Source organism: Phascolarctos cinereus, unplaced genomic scaffold (assembly GCF_003287225.1).
Source record: "Phascolarctos cinereus isolate Bilbo 61053 unplaced genomic scaffold, phaCin_HiC Scaffold_2;HRSCAF=192, whole genome shotgun sequence".
Lineage (NCBI taxonomy): Eukaryota > Metazoa > Chordata > Mammalia > Diprotodontia > Phascolarctidae > Phascolarctos > Phascolarctos cinereus.
The window spans coordinates 66185280-66210106 of NW_027555625.1; positions in this window are offsets into that span (position 1 = coordinate 66185280).

Genomic DNA, 24827 nt, shown 5'->3' on the forward strand with positions numbered 1-24827 from the left:
AAGAATAAAATTTGCTTTGCTTGGCCCCAGTATGAAGAAATAAGATGGGTGGGTGGCAATTACAGAGAGCTCTGTGGATCCTTCCTTGCAATTATAGCTATCCCAAAATAGGAGACATTGCTTTGAGAGGTAATGAGTTTCTATCACTTCAGGTCTTTTAAGGGGAAAAAAAAAAAGATGACCATGCACTGGAGATGCTACAGATTCAGTTGTTAGCATAATAGAATTATAAGATACAATGTTAGAAAATAGAACACGAACTATCACAGCTACAAGCGACTTTAAAACATATGATATTACAGATGGAAGGGGAATTAGAATATATCATGTTAGAATATTGAAAATAGGTTGTGAGAACTGAAAATTACCTGAGAGATCCCTTAAATCAATACCATCATTAAACAGATAATAATAGCAATAATTATACTATATAACCCTTTAAATGAATCATCTCAGTTGTGTCTTGACACAAATGAAGGTATGTCTCAAGAATGAAGAAGCAAGGACTTAAAGACATGGCCATATAACTGAGTATAACTCCATTTCTATCTTGATTTCTATTTTTCTTTATGTCTATATCATAATTTGAACCTTGGTCTCTTCTGTCTCTAAATCCAGTATTCCATCCACTAAATCCACATTGTTCTAATGTAAGACTTAAAAAATCCTTTCCATTACACCACGTTGTCATAAGAAATCATTCATTTTTCATTCATTCATTCATCTGTAAATTTTTTTTCAACTATTATTTCATGAGCATTGTTTATGTCCAAAACATTATAATAGTTTGTATGGGCGATATAATGATAGATGAGAAATGAAACCTGACTTTTAGGATCTCATATTCTAGTAAGAGAGAAAAGGCTCATGAATAAATCACATCTCTCATAGAAGTAGTATAGACATTAAATTCAGGTAAGAAAGCACTAATATTTGACTGGGGTGATCACTGAAGTCTTTCAAGAGATGATTGTCTTTGAGTTAGTGAAAAGGACTATGTGTTATATGATGTCCCCTCTCTAAGTCTCAGTTTCCTCTTCCACAAAATGATGGGGTCAGACTCAATAGTCCCTAACTTTTTTTACTAGTTTTAGACTCATGATCCCATGAAGAAAGAAGTAGATCTTGGGTTTTGACTTCTTAGTGAGTAGAAAGAATCTTATACTCAAAGTTTGGAGCCCTGGATTCATGTTCTGACCTGCATGTTCTACTCATGAGTGTGGGCTGTTCACCCAACTCCCTGTACCTTGATTTCCTTCTCTATAAAATGGGAATAATGATATTTGCACTACCTACATATCAAAGGTGTTGTGTGGAAAGTACTCTGTAGATTTTTAAAATGTGTAGGAAATGTGAGTTATTATTATTCTTAAGGCAAACTCCCCACCAATAAAGAAAGATGGGTAATAGAAATAAGCCCTATGAATCATTGTGCACTGGGTCCCCTACTCTTGACAGAGCCAGACCCTCACGGCTCCCAGATGTCCTCTGGAGAGGGAGACTTACAAATGGCAGGAGCCAATTTCTCTGTGAGGGACACGTATTACAATCTTGGCCATCCTGAGAAGCTCTAAATCTTCCCAGATGACAGGCTACAGCTTTCTCAGTGAGTGGCTTGCGTGGTCTCCTATTGGGAACTAAAAAGTCCTTGAGCATCTATAAAACCACACTCTGCAATGGAGGCTGAAATGCATTTTTTTTCTTAAACAAACTTTAATATTTTTCATCTGGAGTTATTTCTATACTGTCAGCAAAAAAAAAAAGTAAGAAAAAGAAAAAAAGTCTTTGCATGTGGTTGTGTATTTATGAGTGAGTTCTCTCTCTAAACAGATTTGTAACTAAAAACAGAAATATCTTTTTATGGGAGACAGCTGGTTGTGAGATTAAAGATACACACTGAGGGAGGGGAGTTCAAATTAACCAACATTCCTCAACATGGAATGAATTCCTAGGAATGTTTGGAGGCTTTTAGCTTGCAACCTAAGAAAAAAATCTAATCTCCTTCACTAGTTTCCCTCTATAGGTTTCAGTTGGTTATTTGGCAGTAAAAACCTTTCAAAGCTCAGCATGAGGCCATAACTCTTCCACATCTCAAGAAATCAGAGATAACCTATAAATACCTATTTATGTGTGAACATTTCTAATGATGCAATTCCATTTAGGAGGCTCCGAAAAAACCTGAACCAAGCAAATAGGACCAATTCTAAGGTCTCTAGTCTCCATCTCTGGGTAGGGAAAATGCAGTGATAACATTTTAGAATCAATATCTAAATATTTAGGGCTTGACACATGCTTCAGCTCTTAGAACCTAGTAGTTGTCGGTGAGTTTTTACAGACTTTTTCAGCTAGGTGGGATTTAAGATAGTGGGATGTTAGGAAAAAGCATTTCAGAGAAGGTATCTTAGAATACAATCTTAGAAGATGTTAGCACACATAACAGTAAGGCTGGGAAGTGAATATAGATGATTTTGTGCAATTTTCTCATTGTTTTTCTTTTTCAGGGAAGCATTGTCCAAACTATAATAGAATGATTTTTAAAAAATATTTTGAATTGATTCAATTCATTTCAGTTCAATTGTTAAATGTCTATTATGTGCTTGACATTACATATACAAAAAAAGGCCAAAGAAAGTCCCTGCCCTCAAAGAGCTCACAGTCTAATAAGGGCAGAAAACATCTAAAAGGAAGCTGAAACGGAGAGAAAAAGGAGAAAGAATCAAAGGTATTCTACTAGTATAGGAGATCTTTACTTGTTTTGTGTCACGAATGCTTTTGACAGTCTGGAGAAAGAAACCAATGGAGCCATTTGCAAAATCATGTTGTTAAATGCAGAAAATAAGATATATAGAATTACAGAGGAAATCATTTATATTACAGCTAGGTCACCATGATTGAGAATAATTAATTCAGTAAGACAGTTGATATATATATATATATATATATACACACACACACACACACACACACACACATATATATATATACACACACATATATATGTACACATATACACACATACATGCATACATATATATACATATATACACTATTCAATATAATAATTATATAAAATATGGTCATTGGTTTCAACCAACTGAAAATATAGAGGGTAGATTCTAATATTTGGGCCACCTCCTAGGATCCATTATTTTCATTATTTGCACTAATTGGGACCTAAGTATATTTTAATATAATTAGTTCCCTTCTTAATCATGCCAATAAAGTTATATTTAAAGAAGAAGAAGAAGAAAAAAATGCTCACAGAACCCTTACCTCAGGTCAAGAACTCCTGTACTAAAAGTACTTGAAACAGAAGATGATTATTTAGCATAAACATACACTTTATGCTAAGTAATTTTCAAGTAGATATGTCAGAGGGGAAACACTAATTTATGTATCTAGATTTCAGATCCAATGCTCCTGTAATTAATTACCCCTCAGACAATTCCTGAACTGGCTTTGTTACTGGGACAGATGCATGTGATTTTTCTTGTTAGCTATGTGTGGAAATGGCTAAACATTCCAGAAATAATTGTGGCAGAAAACCATTCAGGCTTTCTGCCAAATTTAAAAACAGAAAATTGCCATGTCTTCCTTTCCCTATCCTTCAAAATAATAAAATAATAATAAAACTTGCATCAATATTTAAAGTATTCTACAATATCATGAGTGTAGACATTCTTTTTCACTGGCACAGCTAGCAACACTTTCAGAACTGGCAGAGTTGACAGCGTTGTTCAGTTGTTTTCCAGTCATATCGGACCCTTTGTGACCCCTTTTAAGGTTTTCGTGGAAGAGATGCTAGAGTGGTTTCCTCCTCCAGCTCATTTTACTAGCTAAGTGTCTGACTCGAGATCTGAACTCAAGCCTGCCTGACTGAAGGCTTAGCACTGTGTCTACTATGGCACCTAGCTGGCCTCAGAGAGTTGACATGCTTGTAGCTAAAAAAGGAAGAGAGAGAGAGAGAAAGAGAGAGAGAGAGAGAGAGAGAGAGAGAGAGAGAGAGAGAGAGAGAGAGAGAGAGGGAGAGAGAGAGAGAGAGAGAGAAACAAAGAAAGGAGGAAGGGAAAGAAAAATAAAGGAAAAGAAAGAAAGAAAAAGGATTAATTTCTTAGTGCGTAACACCTTGGGGGTGTATGTCTCCATTCTTAATTAGGTAGATACTTAGATAATTAACGCATAATCTTTTGTTATGCCTTTTTCAAAGCCTTTTCAGTTTGGGAGAACTTCTCAGAGCTAGTACTTCATGGACCAGTCACCAAAGACCATGAGTGCCTAGTCTTCAAGAAACAATGTTATTTCCAGGCTACAATGAGGTATTTCAGGAGACTTTAGTGGACAAATAATAAGTTGTAATAATATAATAATAATATCATTTTATAATGATGTGATAAGGATCAAATAATTTCAGAGTTAGAAGGGGCTTCTACAGCTCGAGAGTGGAGTACCTAAAATGATTTCCTTCTATAGTACACTGGACACATCACCATCTAACCTTTGCTGGAAGGCCTGCAGTGATGAGTGACTCACTATGCTGGGCATCCCATTTCACTTTTGAATGATTTATTTTTCTTATTTTTTAAAAGTTTATTTTTCAAAATATTTGCATGTGATTTCAAAATATTTCACATAATTTTCTCATTTAATTCTTACAGGGGTGCTCTCCCATATGCCCCATTCTTTTTTTAATTTTTTTTATTAATTTATTTTATCAACAATCACTTCCATAAGCTTTTGAGTTTTGAATTTTTCTCCCCCTCCCTTCCCACCTTCCTCTCCAAGATGGTGTGTAATCTGACATCGGCCATACATATACATTCCTATTATACACATTTTTACAGTAGTCATGTCGTAAGGAAGAATTAGAACCAATAGGAGGAACCACAGGAAAGAGGAAACAAAACAAAACATGGGGGGAAAATGTCCAATAGCAGGCTTCGATCTTCATTCAAGCTCCATAGTTCTTTCTTTGGATGTGGATCTATCATGAGACCTTTGGAGATGTCTTAGATCCTTGCATTGCTGAGAAGGCCTAAGTCTATCAAAGTTGTTCATCACACAGCGTGACTGTTACTGTATTCAACATTCTCCTGGTTCTGCTCACTTCACTCAGCATCATTCCATACAAGTCTTTCCAGGTTTTTTTTTTCTGAAGTCCGCCTGCTCATCATTTCTCGTAGCACTATAGTATTCCGTTATATTCACATACCACAACTTGTTCAGCCATTCCCCAATGGATGGGCATCCTCTCAATTTCCAATACTTTATCACCACAAAAAAAGCTGCTATAAATGTTTTTGTACATATGAGTACTTTTCACATTTTTATGATTTCTTTGGGACATTGCTTTAGAAGTGCTATTGCTGGGTCAAAGGGTATGCACATTTTTTGCCCCTTTGAGCATAGTTCCAAATTGCTCTCCAAAATGGTTGGATCACTTCACAACTCCATCAACATGCATTGGGTTCTTATTTTCCCACATCTTTTCCAACATTTATCATTTACCTGTTCTGTTATGTTGACCAATATGATAGGTATGATGTGGTGCCTCAGAGTTGTTTTGATTTGCATTTCTCTAATTGATAGTGATCTAGAGTATTTTTTTTTCATATGACTATAGATGGCTTTAATTTCTTCATCTGAGAATTGCCTGTTCATATCCTTTGACCACTTATCAATTAGGGAATGACTTGTAGTCTTGTAAATTTGATTTAGTTCCCTATATATTTTAGAAATGAGGCCCTTATCAGAGACACTGGTTGTAAAATTTTTTTCCCAGTTTTCTGCTTCCCTCCTAATCTTGGTTGCATTGGCTATGTTTGTGCAAAACCTTTTCAATTTAATGTAATTCAAATTATCCATTTTGCATTTTATGGTGTTCTCTATCACCTGTTTGGTCATAAATTCTTTTGTTCTCCATAAATCTGACAGGTAAACTATTTCTTGCTCTCACAGTTTGCTTACAGTATCACCCTTTATGTCTAAACCGTAAACCCATTCTGACTTTATTTTGGTATATGGTGTGAGATTTTGGTCTATGCCTCATTTCTGCCAAATTCTTTTCCAGTTTTCCCAGCAGGTTTTGTCAAATAGTGAGTTCTTATCCCAGAAGCTGGGGTTTATCAAATAAACGATTACTATATTCATTGACTGCTGTGTCTTACATACCTAACTTATTCTACTTGATCCACTACTGTATTACCTAGCTAGTACCAAGCAGTTTTGATGATTGCTGTCTTATAATACAATTTCAGATCTGAAATGGCTAGGACACCTTTCCCTGCATTTGTTTTCATTAGGTCCCTTGATATTCGGATCTTTTGTTATTCCAAATGAATCTTGTTATTATTTTTTTCTAGCTAATTTTTTGTAGTTTGATTGATATGGCATTGAATAAGTAAATTAGCTTTAGGTAGAATTGTCATTTTTATTATATTAACTCAGCCTACCCATGAGCAACTAATGTTTTGTTTTGTTATGTTTTTTCAATTTTTATGTTTGACTTTAGTTGTGTGAAAAGTGTTTTGTAATTGTGTTCATATAGTTCCTAGGCTTGTTTCCACAGGTAGACACCTAAATATTTTATAATGTCTACACTAACTTGAAATGTAATTTCTCTTTCTATCTCTTGCTGTTGGGCTTTGTTGGTAATATATAGAAATGCCAATGATTTATGTGGGTTTGTTTTTATAGCCTGCAGCTTTACTAAAGTTGTTTATTATGTCAAGTAGTTTTTTACTTGATTCTCTAGGATTCTCTAAATATATCATCATATCATCTGCAAAGAATGATAGCTTTGTTTCTTCTTTGGCTATTCTAATACATTCAATTTTTTTTCTCCTCTTATTGCTAAAGTTAATGTTTCCAGTACCATATTGAACAACAGTGGTGATAATGGACATCCTCGTTTCACCTCTAATCTTACTGGAAATTCTTCTAGCTTATCCTCACTACTTATGATGCTAGCTGAAGGTTTTAGGTAGATGCGACTTATTTTGAGGAAGACTCCATTTTTTCCTATGCTCTCTAGTGTTATTAATAGGAATGGGTGTTTTATTTTGTCAAAAGCTTTTTCTAAATCTATTGAGATAGTTATATCATTTCCATCAGTTTTATAGTTGATATGATCAGTTATGCTAATAGTTTCCCTAATATTGAACCAGCCCTGCATTCCTGGTATAAATCTTACCTGTTCATAGTGATTTATTCTTATAATAAGTTACTCTAATCTTTTTGCTAATATTTTATTTAGAATTTTTGCATCTATATTCATTAGGGAAATTGGTCTATAATTTTCTTTCTCTGTTTTGACTCTTCCCGGTTTGGGTATTAACACCATATCTGTATCATAAAAAGAATTTGGTAAGACTCTTTCTACACCTATTTTCCCAAATATTCTATGTAGCATTGGAATTGAATGAATTTTATTTTTAAGAACTTTTCCTTTTTATCAAACCTACATTTGCCATTTCTTCCTGTTACTCCTAGTTCTCTTCTCTGGAGCTAAGGACAAGACTAAACCTTCTTCTGCCTGCTGGCCCTTCAGATACTGGAAAATAGTTATGTCACTCAAGATGCCTTCTAGCTGAAAAGATTTGATCGTATGCCTCTTCAAAAAAAAAAAACAGAAACAAAAACAAAACACACACACATACACACACACATCTTTTCTCTTCCAAACTGAACATTATTGGTTTCATAGTGTCATCATTTTGTAGCTGGAAAGAATCTTAGAAGCTGAGTACAACTTCACTTAAAAAAGAGAAAATGGAGGCACAGAGTATCAGACAACTAGTTAAGTGTCTGAGGCAGGGTTATATCTCAGTTCTTCCTACCACTAAGTCGAGCACTATAAAATTTCTCTCAAGCAGGGGTCAGTAAACTAGAGCCCAAAGTTTAAATCCCACACCCACCTCTTTTCATATGTCCCTGAAGCTGAGAATGCTTTTACATTTTCAAATACAATAAAACTATTTAAAAATGTAAAAAACAAAATAAAATAAAACATCCTTAGCTCCTCAGGCCTTCGAAAAAAACCAAGTGGAAGGATTTCCTGTCCCATAATCCATAGATTGTAACTCCTTCACCATTCTCTTATCTCTTCTTCTAAACTTTTCCTAATGTGTCAACATCCTTCCCAAACTATAATGGCTTCCATTATATAGCTTATGGCAATTTACAAAGCATTTTCCAATCAGTTGTCCCATCTAGTACAACTATCCTGTGGGGAGTGGAAGACAGTATACATTATCATTTATATGTATTATTAATATTATTGTAATTAATATGTTACAATTATAATTAATCATTATAATATTATTCTTAGAATTAATATATTAATATTTATATAATATTATTTTTTAATTTCAAATCTTTGATGAATTTGTGATGTCATTGTATATATTCCTTCCGGTAGTGCAGTTCCTAAGTTAGCTATCCACTTTTTCTTGTGCAACTCTCATCCACACACTCCTGAAAGCAATACCCACCCAACATTCTAGATACCAACTTCTAGGTTGCCAACCTTGCATCACTTAGTGAAGAATGAGGCCTGTCCATTGTTTTTATGCTCCTTGTTCTTGAAAAATTCCCTTCCTTTTCTGATTATCTTTCCCTCCACTGCCATCCTTTCTACCACATTTCCTGCCCAATTCTAATTTTATGATACAGCTAACACATGTCTACATGTATGAGGAAATTTTAACCAAAGTAAAGTTGTTTTACGACACTCATACAGGCTTGTAGAATCATAGATGCAGACTGAGAGGATACCTTGAGAAAATAGTGTGCTAGTGTTTAACTGGACTCTCTGGAAAAAAAATATAGCCTATATATGTGTATGTATATAGATAGATAGATAGATAGATAGATAGATAGATAGATAGATAGATAGATAGATAGATATTGCATATATATGCAATATCTATATAGACATACCTATATTTTTATGCATATATTTTCTGTCTATTACATAAATTTATATGTATGTGAACACCCTTGCATTTTATTTATTTTTTAAAATAAATTGTTATTTCTCTTTCATTTCTTCACTTATATTTCTCAGTGTGTACAGTTATTCCTTGTAACAGAATGCAAAAGACAGGGTAAACATAATAATAAAGCTAATCAACATGACAAAAGAACTGACATTATATATAGTGTTCCATATCCATAGTCTCCCATCTCTGCAAAGGGACAGGACACTTTTAAATTTCATTAGTATTATTAACATTTACTCATTACTTCTGTAAGTCTAAGCATCAACACAACAATAAATCAAGGCAGCATTTATCTGATTTCTGAAGTGTAAGTCCCCACTGTGAAAACTGAACAATGCACTCTTCTAAGCTGGCTCCAGCACATGTCTGCTTAGAGACAATTTTCAGCTCAGCTTCATCATTTGATAGATCAGAAAACTGAGGCCCACAACCCAAGTGGCTCAGCCCAAGTCATATAAGTAGTAAGTAGGCCTTCTAATTCCAATCAAACTAGTTCTTATTCTAATTGCACAATCAACTTTTTTTTACAAAAAGAAAACTCAGAAGAATACCATGGAAATGTGGAAAGATTTCATGAAATGCTGAAAAGTGAAGTAAAGAAAAGCAAAATAAAACAATGACTACAATGAATTTTAAAGTGTCACTGGAAAGAATAAGAACAGCAAGCACAAAAATGACAAAGCTGTCTAACCGATCATTTTGTTTTTATAATGACCAAGCTCGACCCTGGAGGAGAGAAGAGAAGAGATTGTACATACTTCCATTCTTGGCAGTGGTGAAGGAGTGTGAGTGGAATGTTTCATATACTGTCTATCTGCGTGGATGTATTGATCTTTTTTTATTAAGATCCCCATGCCCTTTTTTTAATTCTTTGTTTTTTTACAGATGATGACTTTCTGGAGAGGTGAGGGTAGGTAGAAGTTGAAGAGATATATTTGGTCATGGAGGTAATATGAAACCAAAGATAATAATAAGAAATAATTAAGTGAAATGAAAACACAGACAAGATTTTGTACATGATCCACTTTCCATGTCTCCAAATGTCAAAATATTGAAGGAGTGTGAGTGATTGTTTTTTTATGTGGTGAGCTCCACCAGGTCCCATTAGTCATGTGGAAATAGGATCAATTTCATTTCTGAGCAACTATGGACAGGATGAGGATAGAATCTGCAACACTTAATTTCTGGTGAGTGAGAGGACCCAATTTCATTTTTAAAAATCCAGAAACAAAATTGTGATCGTAATAAAGGTTGGCCTTATTAAAGACTGGGCCTAGTAAGCACTGAATGATGTAGTGGAAAGAGAGTTGAACTGGGTCAGGGCAAAGGGTTTTAACTTTTCCCTCTGACACTAGCTGTGTGGTCCAGGATTATTCCTGTTCCGTATTTGGGCCTGTTACTGAATCTTTAAAATGTAGGCATTGGGCTAGATGTTCTTAAACATCTGTTCTATTGCTATAGTGCTTATTTCTGTTGTTCTGTTGGATATGATTTTGGAAGCTGGGAAGATTCACCTTCTATTCTTTTCTTCCATGGCAGGACTCCCCCCACTTATCTTCTGATTTCTTCTGATTTCAGAATAATTTCCACCAATAAATATAACACATGGATTCCTTTGTCACCTCAATTAATCCTCATAAAAATATCAATTATTTGTAGAGAGAAATCAAACATTAGCTTTTTATTGGTTATTTGTGCCTTAGTAAGAATTAGTTTTCTTGGGAGCTATTTCTCATCAAGTCTCAGGAACAGAAGAGATCTTAGAATACAGTAGGTCGGAGCTGATAGGTACCTTAGTACAGTGAAGAGTAGAGCAGAAAATACAGAATATTAGGTCCAGAAAGAACATTAGAATTCATCTCTTTATTCATTTAATTTTACATATAAGGAAACAGAGGATCTGGTAAATTAAATGAATTACCTAAAAGTGTCGGAAAATTAAGATTAAAATGTATTCTCTATTAAATATTTTAAGTAAGAATGATTTTTTTCAATCTTTTGGGTAAAAAAGGGTGAAATTTTTATTTTGCTAATATTGTAGCATTTTCAAGCATACACTTTGTGGGTAAAATTGGAGGCCATTAAGTCCTGTGAGTCTCCAACCATGGTTGGGGTTAGAGTAATAACCCATCTTCTAGAAGGCCCTGTTTGACTTAAATCTGGACATTAAGAACTGTATTTTCTAATTGAAAGGGAGAAGTTCTGGACTGTGGCAGCCAGGCTTGGGTGGGGATGTGTGGGCAGCAGTTTGAATAGTCCTTCCCAACCACAACTATGCTTTTGGAAGCACCAGAGTATCAGAATTGTGCTGCACCAGCAAATGTTCTTTTTTCTTTTTTTGGATTCAAAAGAAGTAATTATCCATTTTCACTAACTCTTGCTCTTCCTTAGTATAGATATTTTTAAGGAGTAAAAGTAGTCACTGTTAACCAATCTTAAAGAGTTGCTGTGATAATTAAATATAATGATGTTATGTGATGAAAAGTAGTGGGATAATTTCTCTATCTATCTATCTATCTATTATATGGAGTTTTTGTTTGTACGTTTTCCTTTTCTTTCTTCTCAAAAAAAGGCCTAAGGAGAGATGGAATGGGGAGAAAATAAATGCTTCTTAGTTGAAAAAAAATGTTTTAAAACAGTGGCCTAGACTTAGAATTAGAAGTATTGAGTTTAAGTCCCTGTTTCCAAATTTCTCCTGAACCCCAGAGATGCAACAGCTGACACTGGGAAACTACTCACCACAGACTGACATTTCTGTTAGAGATAGGGAATATAACTCCTTGGGGGAAGTGGAATAGACTGGTCTCTAGGCAAATAATTACATGTGAAAGGAAATTGGCCTGAGCTCATTCCATCCAGGTTATGGTTCGGCAGGAGAGTAGTTGTTCATCCTAGCATCAAGTATAGCAAGAATATTGCCAGGAATAGGATAATAATGTTTTACCATATTTAATTATTTATTTGTTTACCTATTATGTTTTTAAGCATTTATTTAGTATTTTATTTTTCCCCAGTTACATGTAAAAACAATGTTTAACATTCATTTTTAAAACTTTGAATTCCAAATTTTCTCCTTTCCTCACTCCATACATCCCCCACTGAGAAGGCAAGCAATTCAATATAGGTTATACATGTGTAGTGATGCAAAACGTATCCATAATAGTCATGCTGTGAAAGAAAACATAGACAGGGGGAAAAAAAAAACCTCAAGAAAATTAAAGAAGTTTTAAAAAAAATTATGCTTCAATCTGTGTTCAGAAACCATCAATTCTTTCTCTGGGATGGACAACATTTTTCAACATAAGTCCTTCAGAGTTCTCTTGGATTGTTGTATTGCTGAGAATAGCTAAGTCATTCATGGCCAATCAACTTACAATATTGCTATTACTTTGTAGAAGGTATATTTCCCTTTGCGTGAGACCATGCAAGTCTTTCCAGGTTTTTCTGAGAGCATCCTGCTCATCATTTCTTATAGTACAATAGTATTCCATCATAATCACATACCACAACTTGTTCAGCCATTCCACAGTAGATGAGCATCACAAATTCTAATTCTTTACCTCCAGAAAAGAACTACTATAAATATATTGTATGTATAGATGATTTTCCTTTTTTTTTTCTCTTTTGCGATATAGACCTCGTAGTGGCATTGCTATGTCAAAGGGTATGCATGGTTTTATAGCCCTTTGGGAATATTTCCAAACTGATGTACATAATGATTGAATCAGTTCACAGCTCCACCAACAGTGCCTTAATGTCTCATTTTTCCCACATCTCCTCCACCATTTGTTATTTGACTTTTCTGTCGTATTAGTCAATCTAATAGGTATGAAATACTTCCTCAAAATTGTTTAATTAGCATTTCTCCACTCAATAGAAAGTTAGAGTACTTTTCCATATGGCTGTAGATAACTTTGATTACTTCATCTGAAAACTGAATATATATTTTGATCATTTATCAATTGGGGAATGGCTCTTTTTTTTATAAATTTTCCTCAATTCTCTACATGTTTGAGAAATGAAGCCTTTGTCAGAGAAACTTGCTTGAAATAAATTCCAGTTAAGTATTGCTAACTGTGTTTTCCTCTATCCTATTCCCCCTCCTGTCTATTCTATTCTCTTTCTCCTTTTACCTTGTTTTTCTCCTCAAAAGTGTCTTCTTTCTGACTACCTTTTCCCCCAGTCTGCCCTCTCTTCCATCATACCACCCCTTCTCCTATCCCCTTCCCCTCCTACTTTCCTGTAGGGTAAGATAAATTTTTCTACCCAATTGAATGTGTATGTTCTTTCCTCTTTGAGCCAATTCTGATGAAAGTAAGGTTCACTCACTCACCCTCATCTCCTCTCTTTTTTCCTCAATTATAAAAGTTTTTTCTTGCCTCTTTTATGTGAGATAATTTGCCCCATGTGACCTCTCCCTTTCTTTCTCCCACCACATTCTTCTCTGACCCCTTAATTTTATTTTCATTTATTTATTTATTTATTTGGTTGTTTTTTTTTTTATTATTATTCATTTATTTATTTATTTGGCTAGGCAATGGGGTTAAGTGACTTTCCCAGGGTCACACAGCTAGTGTTCTGTGTCTGAGGCCGGATTTGAACTCAGGTTCTCCTGACTTCAGGACCGGTGCTCTATCCACTGCCCCATCTAATTGCCCCAATTTTATTTTTTACATATCATCCCTGCATATTCAACTCACACCAGTGCTCTCTGTCTATATATGCTCCTTATAATTACCCTAATAATGATAAAGGTCTTATGAGTTATAAATGTAAACAGTTTAAACTTATTAAGCCCCTTAATATTTCCCTTTCCTGATTATCCTTTTTGTGCTTTTCTTGAGTCTTGTATTTGAAAGTAAAATTTTCTAGTCAGCTCTGGTCTTTTCATCAAGAATGCTTGAAGTTCCTCTATCTCACTGAATGTCCATTTTTCTTCTAAAAGATTATGCTCAGCTTTATTTGGGTCTAGGATTTTTATATTTTTTATTAGGTTGATTATTTAATCACCTACCATTGGGTAGATGATTCTTGGTTGTAATCCTAGCTCTTTTGACCTCTAGAATGTCATATTCTAAGCCCTCAAATCCGTTTATGTAAAAGCTGCTAAATCTTATATTATCCTGACTGTGGCTACACCATATTTGAATTGTTTCTTTCTGGCTGCTTGCAATATTTTCTCCTTAACCTGAGAAATCTGGAATTTGGCTATAATATTCTTGGCAGTTTTCATTGTGTGATCTCTTTCAGGAGGTGATTGGTGGATTGTTTCCATTTCTATTTTACCTTCTGGTTGTAGAATATCAGGGCAGTTTTATTTGATAATTTCCTCAAAAAAAAATGATGTCTAGGCTCTTTTTTTGATCATGGCTTTCAGGTAGTCCAATAGTTTGTTGGGGTTCTTTTTTGTTATTATTATTATCTCAGATGTATTTCCCAAGTCATTTTTTTAACATTAAATATTCTATATTGTCTTCTATGTTTTCATTCTTTTGGGGTTTTTTTTGTCATTTCTTGATTTCTCATAATGTCATTAGCTGTCATTTGCTCCATTCTTAATTTTAAGGAATTATTTTCTTCAGTGAGCTTTTGCATCTACTTTTCCATTTGGCCAATTCTGCTTTTTAAGGCATTCTTCACCTCATTGGCTTTTTGGATCTCTTTTTACCATGTGGCCTAGTCTTTTTGGAATGTGTTGTTTTCTTCAGTATTTTTGTGTCTCCTTTAGCAAGCTGTTGCCTTGTTTTTCATGATTTTCTTTCATCACTCTCATTTCTCTTCCCAATCTTTCCTCTACCTCTCTTACTTGATTTTCAAAGTCCTTTTTGAGTTCTTCCATGGCCTGGAACCAATTCATATTTTTCTTCAACTCTTTGGATGTAGGAGCTTTCACTTTGACATCTTCTGAGTATGTGTTTTGATATTTCTTGCCACCATAGTAACTTTCTATGGTCAGAATTCTTTTTCCATTGTTTGCTTATTTTTCCAGTCTATTTCTTGACTCTTAACCCTTTGTTAAAGTGGGGCTTTGCTGCCATGATGGATAGCGCATTGTCCCAAGCTTCATGGGTTTTGTGCTGTTTTCACAGGTACTCCCAGGGACCTTTAAGTTTTCAGTTCTTCTAGGGTAGTGTGATCTAAGAAGAAGTGTGTTTTTATACTCCTGGCCTGTACTCTGGTCTGTGATCAACCACCAGCATTCTTTTCTGCCCTGGCACTGTGAGGAGGGTCCCCCCTCCACTACTGCTACAATCTCTGCTATGTTAGTGCTCCTCCTCACCCCAGGACTGCCACCCCGGACTATGACCCAGATCCTAATATGGGCAAAGCAACAGAGTCCTGCCTCGATGCCAGCAAAAATACTCCTGTAGTTTTCTTCTGACAAGTTGTTAGAACCCCTTACAATCTATAGGCTGAGAGCTCTAGAAGCAGCCACTGCTGCTGCTAATTCAATGGCTCCCAAGGTCTGCTCCTGATTTGCTGGGACCTGGGCTGTGCTGGTGTCTTCTGTGCTGCTTCACTGTCACCCAGGTGTGATGGGTCTTTTCTGCCAACCTTCCAATCTTTAGCATCTGTGGGCTGAGAGGTCTGGAAACTGCCACTGCTGCCATGGACTCAGTCACCCTTCAAGGCCTGCTCTGGGTTTCCTGGGGCCAGGTCTGTGCTGGCGTTGTCTGCACTGGACTGCACTTCTCTCTCACTCTGGTGCAACAGACCTTTCCTGCCAACTTTCTAAGTTGTCTTGGGTTTGAAATTTGCTTCGCTCCATGTTTTTGTGGGTTCTGCTGCTCTAGAATTTGTTTAAAGCCATTTTAAAGGTATTTGGAGGGATTTGGGGGAGAGACCAAGTCAGTCCCTGCCTTTACTTTGCCATCTTGGCTCCATCATCCCTCAGCATAATAATTTCAATCCCAGGAAAATTAGAGTGGCTCCCACCCTGGACCTATATCAACATCAATGCATATAAAATGAACTTAACTAACATTATTTCATGATAACTCTATTACATTGTAAATAAACCCCTCTATAACATTGGTGTGAAGTCCCTGTGTGATTATAAGGATGTGCCCAGAAAACTAATGTCTGTTTTTATTGTTTTTGCATCTTATACTGGGGGTTTTTTGGAGGTGGGGATCAGGTAGAAGTCATTAAGAAGGATGTGTCTATAAAGTTGTGATTTTCATTTCATGCAAACCAGAGATTCCCAACATTTTTTGTGTATATATGTGTATATATTTTATGCATATGAGAGGTGTGTGTGTATACAAAAGCACCAATAAGTTTCTGGAAGCCTTTAGTTGACTAGGTATCTTCGATGCTGATGGAAAAGTTCCTGAATATGCACAAAAAGTAATAAAACTTCAAACACACACATGTTTTAAGTTCTGCAAAGTATTTCCTCACAACAACCCTGTCACTTAGGTAGTTCTTTTCCATAACAGTAAAAATGTTAACAAAAGCTTGTCATTCTTTTATTTTCATATACATATACTGTCACTCTCCTATTTTCATATACATACACACGCATGTATAATTTTTGTTAAAAATTTCAATTACATTTAAAAAATTTTAAATCCATTAAAAAATTGAGTTCCAAATTAATTTCCTCCCACATACCATTCCCCACTTGATTTGATATTTGATATTTATTATCCATGTGAAGTCATTCAAAACATATTTCCATATTAAACATGTTGCAAAAGAAAACACAAACAACAACAAAAACATCACCACCAGCACCCCCCCAAAAAAAACCAAGAAAAACAAATAAAATTTTAAAAATGCTTCAACTGCATTGAGACATAATATATTCTCTCTTTGGAGGTCAATAGCATTTTTCATCATGGGTCCTATGGAATTTTCTTGAATCTTTGTTTCAATCAAAACAGCTAAGTCTTTTGCAGTTGATCATTCTTATAATAGTGCTGTTACTGTGTTCAGTGTCCTCCTGGTTTTGCTCACTTCACTTTGCATGAGTTCATCTATGTCTTCCCAGGTTTTTCTGAAACCAATGTGCCTTGTCATTTCTTTAAGCACGATAGTATTCCATAGCAATCACACACTACAATTTGTTCAGCCATTACCCAATTGAGTGGTATCCCCTCAATTTCTAATTCTTTGCCACTATAAAAGGAGTTGCTATCAATTTTTCTACAAATAGATCCTTTTCCTTTTTCTTTGATCTGTTTAGGAAATTGTTGTAGTGACATAGCTAGTTCAAAGAATATGCATGCTTTTACAGCACTATGGGAGTAAATACAAATTTATTCTCCAAAATGATTGGCCTAGCTCACAAGTCCACCAACAGTGAATTAGTGTCCCAATTTTTCCACATACCTGCCTGCATTTGTCATTTTCCTTTTCTGTCATGGTAGCTAATCTGATGGGTATAGGTAGGGAGGATGGGTATAGGTAGTTGTTTTAATGTACATTTCTCCAATCGGTAGTGATTTAGAGAATTTTTATGTGACTATTGATAGCTTTGGTTTATTCTTCTGAAAACTGCCTGTTCATTTTGTTTGACCATTTATCAACTGGTGAATGGCCCTTATTTTTAGAAATTTGGCTAAGTTCACTATATATTTGAGAAATGAGGCCTTTATCAGATAAACTTGCCGTAAATCCTCCCCCTCCCCAGTTTCCTTTTTGTCCTTCTAATTTTGGCTACAATAGTTTTATTTGTGCAAAACTTTTTTGATTTCATGTAATCAAAATTATCCCTTTTAGTTCTCATGACCCTCTCTACCTCTTATCTAGTCATAAACTCTTCCATTATTCAAAAATCTGACTGATGTATTTTTTTCCATGCTCTACTAATTTACTTATGTATTACCCTTCATGTCTAAATCATTCATCCGTTTTTACTTTATTGCATGGTTCCCAAAGCAGGTGATGCCTTTCCTTGGGGGACACTGGACCAATCAGGGTTGGGGGAGCAGTAGTTGTTTGAAATGATGCAAATTAAAAAAAAAATTGAAGGGTTAAAGAAAGTCGATTTCCAGGGGGGTGCTGAGTATTTTCTAAAGGAGAGGTAGGACAAATAAGTTTGAGAACCTCTGGATATAGTATGGGATGTTGGCCTATGTCTCGTTTAATTGCTTTCTAAGTTTTCTTAACATTTTTTATAAAATATTGAGTCATTACCCCCCAAAGCTCAGATCTTTGGGTTTATCAAACACTAGATTACTAGGGTCATTTGTTACTGTGTTTTGTTGTTCGGTCATTTAAGTTGTATCTGGCTCTTATACTTCTATCCATGGAGTTTTCTTGGCAAAGATACTAGAGTGCTTTGCCATTTCCTTCTCCAGTGTCAAACAGAGGTTAAGTGATTTGCCCCATGTCAGGCAGGAAGTTTCTAAGGCTGAATTTGAACTCAAGTCTTCCTGATTCCAAACCTAGAGTTCTATCCCTTTCTCCATCAAGCTGCCCACTGATCCATTGCTCCACTTCTTAGCCAGTATGAAATTGTTCTGATGATCACTGCTTTGAAATTTATTTTGAAATCTGATACTACTAGGCTACCTTACTTTACATTTTTTCATTGATTCCCTTGATATTATTGAATTTGGTTCTTCTAGACAAACTTTGTTATTATTTTTTCTAACACCATAAAATAATTCTTTGAGAGATTGATTGGTGTGGTGCTGAAGAAGCAAATTAACTTAGATAGATTAATCATTTTTATTATATTTGTCCAGCCTACCTATTAGAAATTTTTTTTTATTTGTTTAGATCTGACTTTATTTGTGAGAAAAGCGATTTGTAATAGACCCTGGGTTTATCTTAGCAGGTAGACTCCCAAGTGTTTTATATTTTCTGCAGTTATTTTAAATGGAATTTCTCTTTCTATTTCTTGCTGCTAGGTTTTGTTGGTAGTATGAAGAAATGCTTATGATTTACATGGATTTATTTTATATCCTTCAGCTTTGGTAAAGTTGTTAATTACATCAGTTAGTTTCTTTTTTTTAAAGTTGATTCTCTAGGGTTCTCTAAGTATGCCATGAGGAATCATATCATCTTCGAAGAGTGGTAGTTTTGATTCCCTGTTGCTTAGTTTAATTTCTTCCATTTTTTGTCTTATTGATATAAGTAGCATTTGTAGTACAATGTTGAATAAAAGCAATGATGATGAACAGACTTGATTCACCCCTGATCTTACTGAGAAAGTTTCAACTTTATAGTAATAGCTTAATTTTTGTAATCACCTCTAGCCCTGGCATATGGCTGACGGTGCCTCTTGCTGCAGATCTTCACTTCTGCCCCCTGTCATGGAACCAAAGCCAAAACTCCAGACACCTGTAAGCGCCCACAGCCAAGGGCATCCTGCCTCACTGCTTCTGCACTCACTGGGTACATGCTGGTTCCTAATCACCCCACCAGTCCCCACAGCTCAGCTGTGTCTGGTGTTCCTTGTCAGCAGAGATTTTCTCAATTTTTCCTGCTCAGATACCCAACTCCCCTTACTGCTCCTGAGGCAAAAGTTCCTGTGCCTGGGGCCCAGGCAGCCTCCCAAACTAACCCCAGGGCTTGCTGCTTGTTGTTAAGGAGGACCCTGGCCTGGAGGTGTTTACTCTTCACTAGGACCAAACCCAGTCTTGGGGTTTTTCTTCTGATCTTCACAAATTGTCCCAGGAAGACCCCAGTTGTGCCCCTATTCTTATTTATTTTCAGTTGCACTTTGTTCACCCTAAGGTGCTATTTTATGTCTTTTAAAGGTGAAAATTTTGAGAACTTAGAATTTTCTGACCTACTCGGCCATCTTCCCAGAATCCTCCAAGGCTTCAACTATAGCCCCACTACAAACAGTGCTTGCTCTCTGTTTTAGATAGATACTAGTTATCATTCTGAGAAAGACTCCATTGATTTCAATGCTTTCTAGGGTTTTTAATAGAAATTAGTGTTGGATTTTCTCAAATACTTTATCTGCATGTATTGAGAGAATTATATGATTTTTATTGTTTTTATTATTGATGTGTTCCTTTATGCTGATAATTTCCCTAATATTGAACCAGCCTTGTCCTGGTATGAATCCCACCTGGTAATAATGTTTGAGCTTTGTGATATATTGCTGTAATCTCCTTGCTAGTATTTCATTTATTTTTTGCATTAATATTCATTTAAAAAAATTGTTCTATACTTTTATTTCTTTGTTTTTGCTCTCCCTGGTTTAGGTATAAAAACCATATTTGTGTGATAAAATGGATTTGATAGGATTCCTTGCCTTATATTTTTAAATAGTTTATACAACATTGGAACTAATTATTTCTTAAAAGTATGGTAGAATTCACTTGTAAATCCATCTGGTCCTGGAGATCTTTTTTTTTACTTTTTGCCTTTTCTGTGAGGCAATTGAGGTTAAGTGACTTGCCCAGGGTCACACAGTTAGTAAGTGTCATGTGTATGAGGCCAGATTTGAACTCAGGTCCTCCTGACTCCAAGGGTGGCACTCAATACACTGTGCCACCTAGCTGCCCCCTGGAGATTTTTTTTTGTTAAGGGAATTCATTGATGGCTTGTTCAATTTCTTTTTCTCAGAGAGACTTGTTTAAGTATTCTATTTCATCTTCTATTTATCTGATCAGTTTATATTTTTGTAAATATTCATCCATTTCACTTAGATTGTTGGTTTTATTGGCATATAATTGGGCAAAATAACAAAATAACTCCCAATAACTGTTTTAATTTCATTTAAGTGATTTTCATTTTTGATACTGTTAATTTGGTTCTTTTACCCTTTCTTTTAATCAAAGTAACCAATGGTTTGTTTTATTGTTTCCCCCCCACAAAACTAGCTGCTAGTTGTATTTATATTTGCTGTTTTGGGGTTTTATTTTTGTTTTGTTTTACTTTTAGTTATATTAATCTCTCATTTTATTTTCAGAATTTTTACTTTGGTGTTTAACTGAGGATTTAAAATGTGTTCTTTTTTTAAAGTTGTATGTCAAGTTCATTGATTAGATAATTTTCTCTTTTTTTTATTTATGCATTTAGAGATATAAATTTTCCCATAAGTATTGCTTTGGCTGCATCCCATAATTTTTTGGAATGTTGTCTCATTGTTGTCATTCTTTTTAATGAAATTATTGATCCTGTGTTTTGTTCTGTAATTCATTCATTCTTTAGGATTAGATTGTCTGTTTTCCAATTAAATCTTAATCTATGCTTCCACAACCCTTAATTGAATGTTATTTTTATTACATTATTATCTGAAAAGGGTGCATATAATATGTATGCTTTTCTGCATCTAGTTGTGACTTTTTTTATGCCCTAGTACACGGTCAATTTTTGTGAAGGTGTCATATACATCTGAGAAAAAAGGTATACTCCTTTCAATTCCTATTCAGTGTTCTCTGAGTTCTATCACATCAAATGTTGTTGTTGTTTTTTTAATATTCTATTTATCTCTTTAACTACTTTCTTATTCATTGCATGGTTAGGCTCATCTAACTCTGAGAGGGGGAAGTTGAGGCCCCCCCCAGCATAGTTTTATTCACTATCCCCCCTGTAATTTATTTAATTTTTCTTTTAAGCATTTAGATGATATGCTGTTTGGTGTACATATGTTTAATATTGATATTATTTTATTGCCTATGGTACCTTTTAGCAATTTTTAATTTCCCTGCTTCTTCCTTGTAATTAAATATAATTTTGCTTTTGCTTTGTCTGAGACCATGATTGCTACCCCTGCAGTTTTTTTTAGTTTCAGCCTGAAGCACAATAGATTCTTCTATAGTCTCTTAATATAACATTTTGTGTGTTTCTTGCCCCCCTCTTTCTAACCTTTCCAGTGTCAATCAGAGGTTCCCTTGAGCTTTAAAATAGTTTACCTGGCCCAAAGCTATTTATACTGGGGGAGGTAGGCAAGGGAATGGAAGAAGTGGTAAGAACAATGGGAGTGGGCAAGTTGAATACGGTACGAATATTTATGTCCAGCTTCAAAGACTCAGTAGTAGATTCAAACTATGTGTCAAAAACTCTACACCCTGAGGTAGAGAAGATATGAGTGGAATTCAGTAGCTCTAACTCCACTAGGAGAAAGGACTGAGACCTTCCACGTGGGCAGTGTGGAAGCGTTATAGTTTTTTGAGTAACTTATGTACCAGCATACCACTTGGAGTGGTGCAGGGATAGTGAGAGGGGGATGAAAGGTTGTCATGAAGCTTACTTATGTGAATGAACTGATAGAGGATGAAGTGGAGTATTCCAAGGAGCTGATGACAACAAGGCTAGACAAGACAACAAGCATTTATTAAGAGCTTAACATTATGGGCTAGGCATCATGGTAAGGGCTAAGAAAAAGAAAATCAGTTCCTGCCTTTTAGAAATGTATATTCTAAGGGAGGAAGATGACACATAAAAGGAAATAGGGAAGTATAAGGTGCTCAGAGGGAGAAGAGAAATAAAGGTGTCCTTGAGAAGGCATAGCATTGAAGTCTGGAAAGTCAGAAGCACAGTCAGGAGAGGGATGACCATCGGTTAGCTTGGATCAAAATGGAGGCACCAGGAAGAATTTGCCAGTGGGAGAAAGAGAATGGCATAGCACAGGGGCATTCTAGGAGGAGACCCACAGTGTTGAGAAGCTATGAAATTTCAATGGCTTCTCTGGCTGCTAGGAGATGTAAGCATGAGGAGTCATTCAGAGTAAGTCTTCCCTTTGCTCTGGTTGTGACATAACTGAAGCCTAAATCCTCTTTGACCTAAAAGTAAATTTTTTTAAAGTTTTGCTTGAAGAGGAGACTTTAAGCTCTTCTATGCTGGCTTGGGATTCTGAGAGATATTTTATTTATTTGTGTGGGGGAGTGGGGGAAGTAGAACTAAAAATAATTTGATTTTCCATGATTTTTACCAGTTATTTGATTTTATATTCTGTCACAATTAAATAATCTGCTTTTTGATTTATGGTAACTTTTGAGTCATAAAGAAGGCAGTAGATGGGGGCATTGAACTCAGTAAATTACATCCACATTAAACTCAAAATATGTAGTAATATCAAAGCAAAAAGAATACATATGTTACTTAAAGATGAGAAGACTGAAGTTGAAGGATGAAATAAAAGCTTATGACTGTCAGGATTAGGATGAGAAACCCAATTCCTGATTCAAAAATGTAACACCTGTCAGTATCCGGGGTTTTTTTGTTTGCTTGGTTTTTTGTTTGTTTGTTTTGTTTTGGTTTGGTTTGGTTTTTCCTCCTTTAAGGCTCAGATATACCTCCTCTTTGAAACGTTCCCTGATTTACCCAACTGAAAGTCATCTCTTACTCAAATTTGGCTGCGTAATATTTCCTGAGTCTTTCCTTTGTCTGTAAGACACTCTACTTTATATTACTCCTGTCCATTAAAATGCTACATGTAGCAAATCAGACCAATAATCACCGATTCACTTATTATGTGTCAGATAATGAGCTAAATACTGGGAATACAAAGAAAACAAGCTTCTAGAAAACAAGGTTGTTTGTGTTCCTCCTTGTCTGTCTAGCACCTAGCCCAGGCCCTTCATGCAGTACTTTTTATGATGTTGTTGTATTTTTAATTGACTGGAATCAAATTTTCTCTACAAAATGCTGATTCTCCAGGGGTCCCATGCTGCCATGTAGGATTTCTAGTTTTCCCACGTACTAACTTTGAAATCTTAAACAAATAACTTCACCTCTTTGAAATTCAGATTCTCTATCTGGAAAATTGCTATGACAATTCTTGCATATATCACAGGGTTTTTGTGAGGATGAGATAAAATATGACATGTAAAGGTACTTTATAAATTGTAACATCCTATACAAATGCAAGGTATTATAGATCGTTCTAATAGCCCACTTTGAGGTAAGGTTTTGTAGTTTACAAATTAATTTTCCTACAAAAACCTGTGCCTCAGTTCCTCATTTGTAAAATAAGCAGGAAAGGAAATGGCAAACTATTGAAGTATCTTTGCCAAGAAAACCCAAAATGGGGTCATAAAAGTTGGATGCAAGTGAAAAAATAAAAAACAATAGCACCAACAAAAATTTGTGAGGTAGGTTTTTATTTTCTCTCTTTCTCTGTCTCTCTCTGCATATCTCTCTCTCTCTCTCTCTCTCTCTCTCTCTCTCTCTCTCTCTCTCTCTCTCTCTCTCTGTCTCTCTCTCTTACAGTGAAGGATCTGAATATCACCAAGGTGAAATATGTTGTCCAAATTCTCACAGTTAATGACTTGGGTCCAAGACTTCTGAATCTTGCTGCTCCAGTCAAGTCTTGCTTCCACTACATCACACTTCCTCCAATAGCTTAATCCTCTATCAAATTCCTTAAGCATTAAAAGGGACTTAGCTTCCTCCATACCAGACTTAGTTACTAGAAAGTAAGGAAGTTGGTTTTATTCCGACTGTGAGATTTAGGATCTCATATCAAATTTCAGTGGAATGCTGTCTGGTCTCCCTGGCGCCATGGGGAGGGGGTTTATATCCTCAGATGCTGCTGTTCTGTTTAGGTGGGGATGAAGAAAACTCATCTGCCTCTTTATCAAATAGGAGGCATTGTGGTATAATAGAAACAACACAAGGCCCAGAGTCAGAGGACTTGAAGTATTATTCTCTGGGTGGAAGAATATTCACTCCAGTCAAATCACAGATCTTTTAAAGTACATGGTAAGATTTGTAATCTCCAAAAGGTCATACAGGGAACCATTATTTTTCTTATTTTTCTTATTATGTACCCAATAGCACATAACATATACAATGACAGCCCTAATCCTGCAAAAGTGATAAGAATGAACATCAACACTGGAAAAACGAAGTTGGTGAAAAATGTCTGTTTGGGGACTATGACATGCAATTGCAAAGATGGTCCATTGAGGC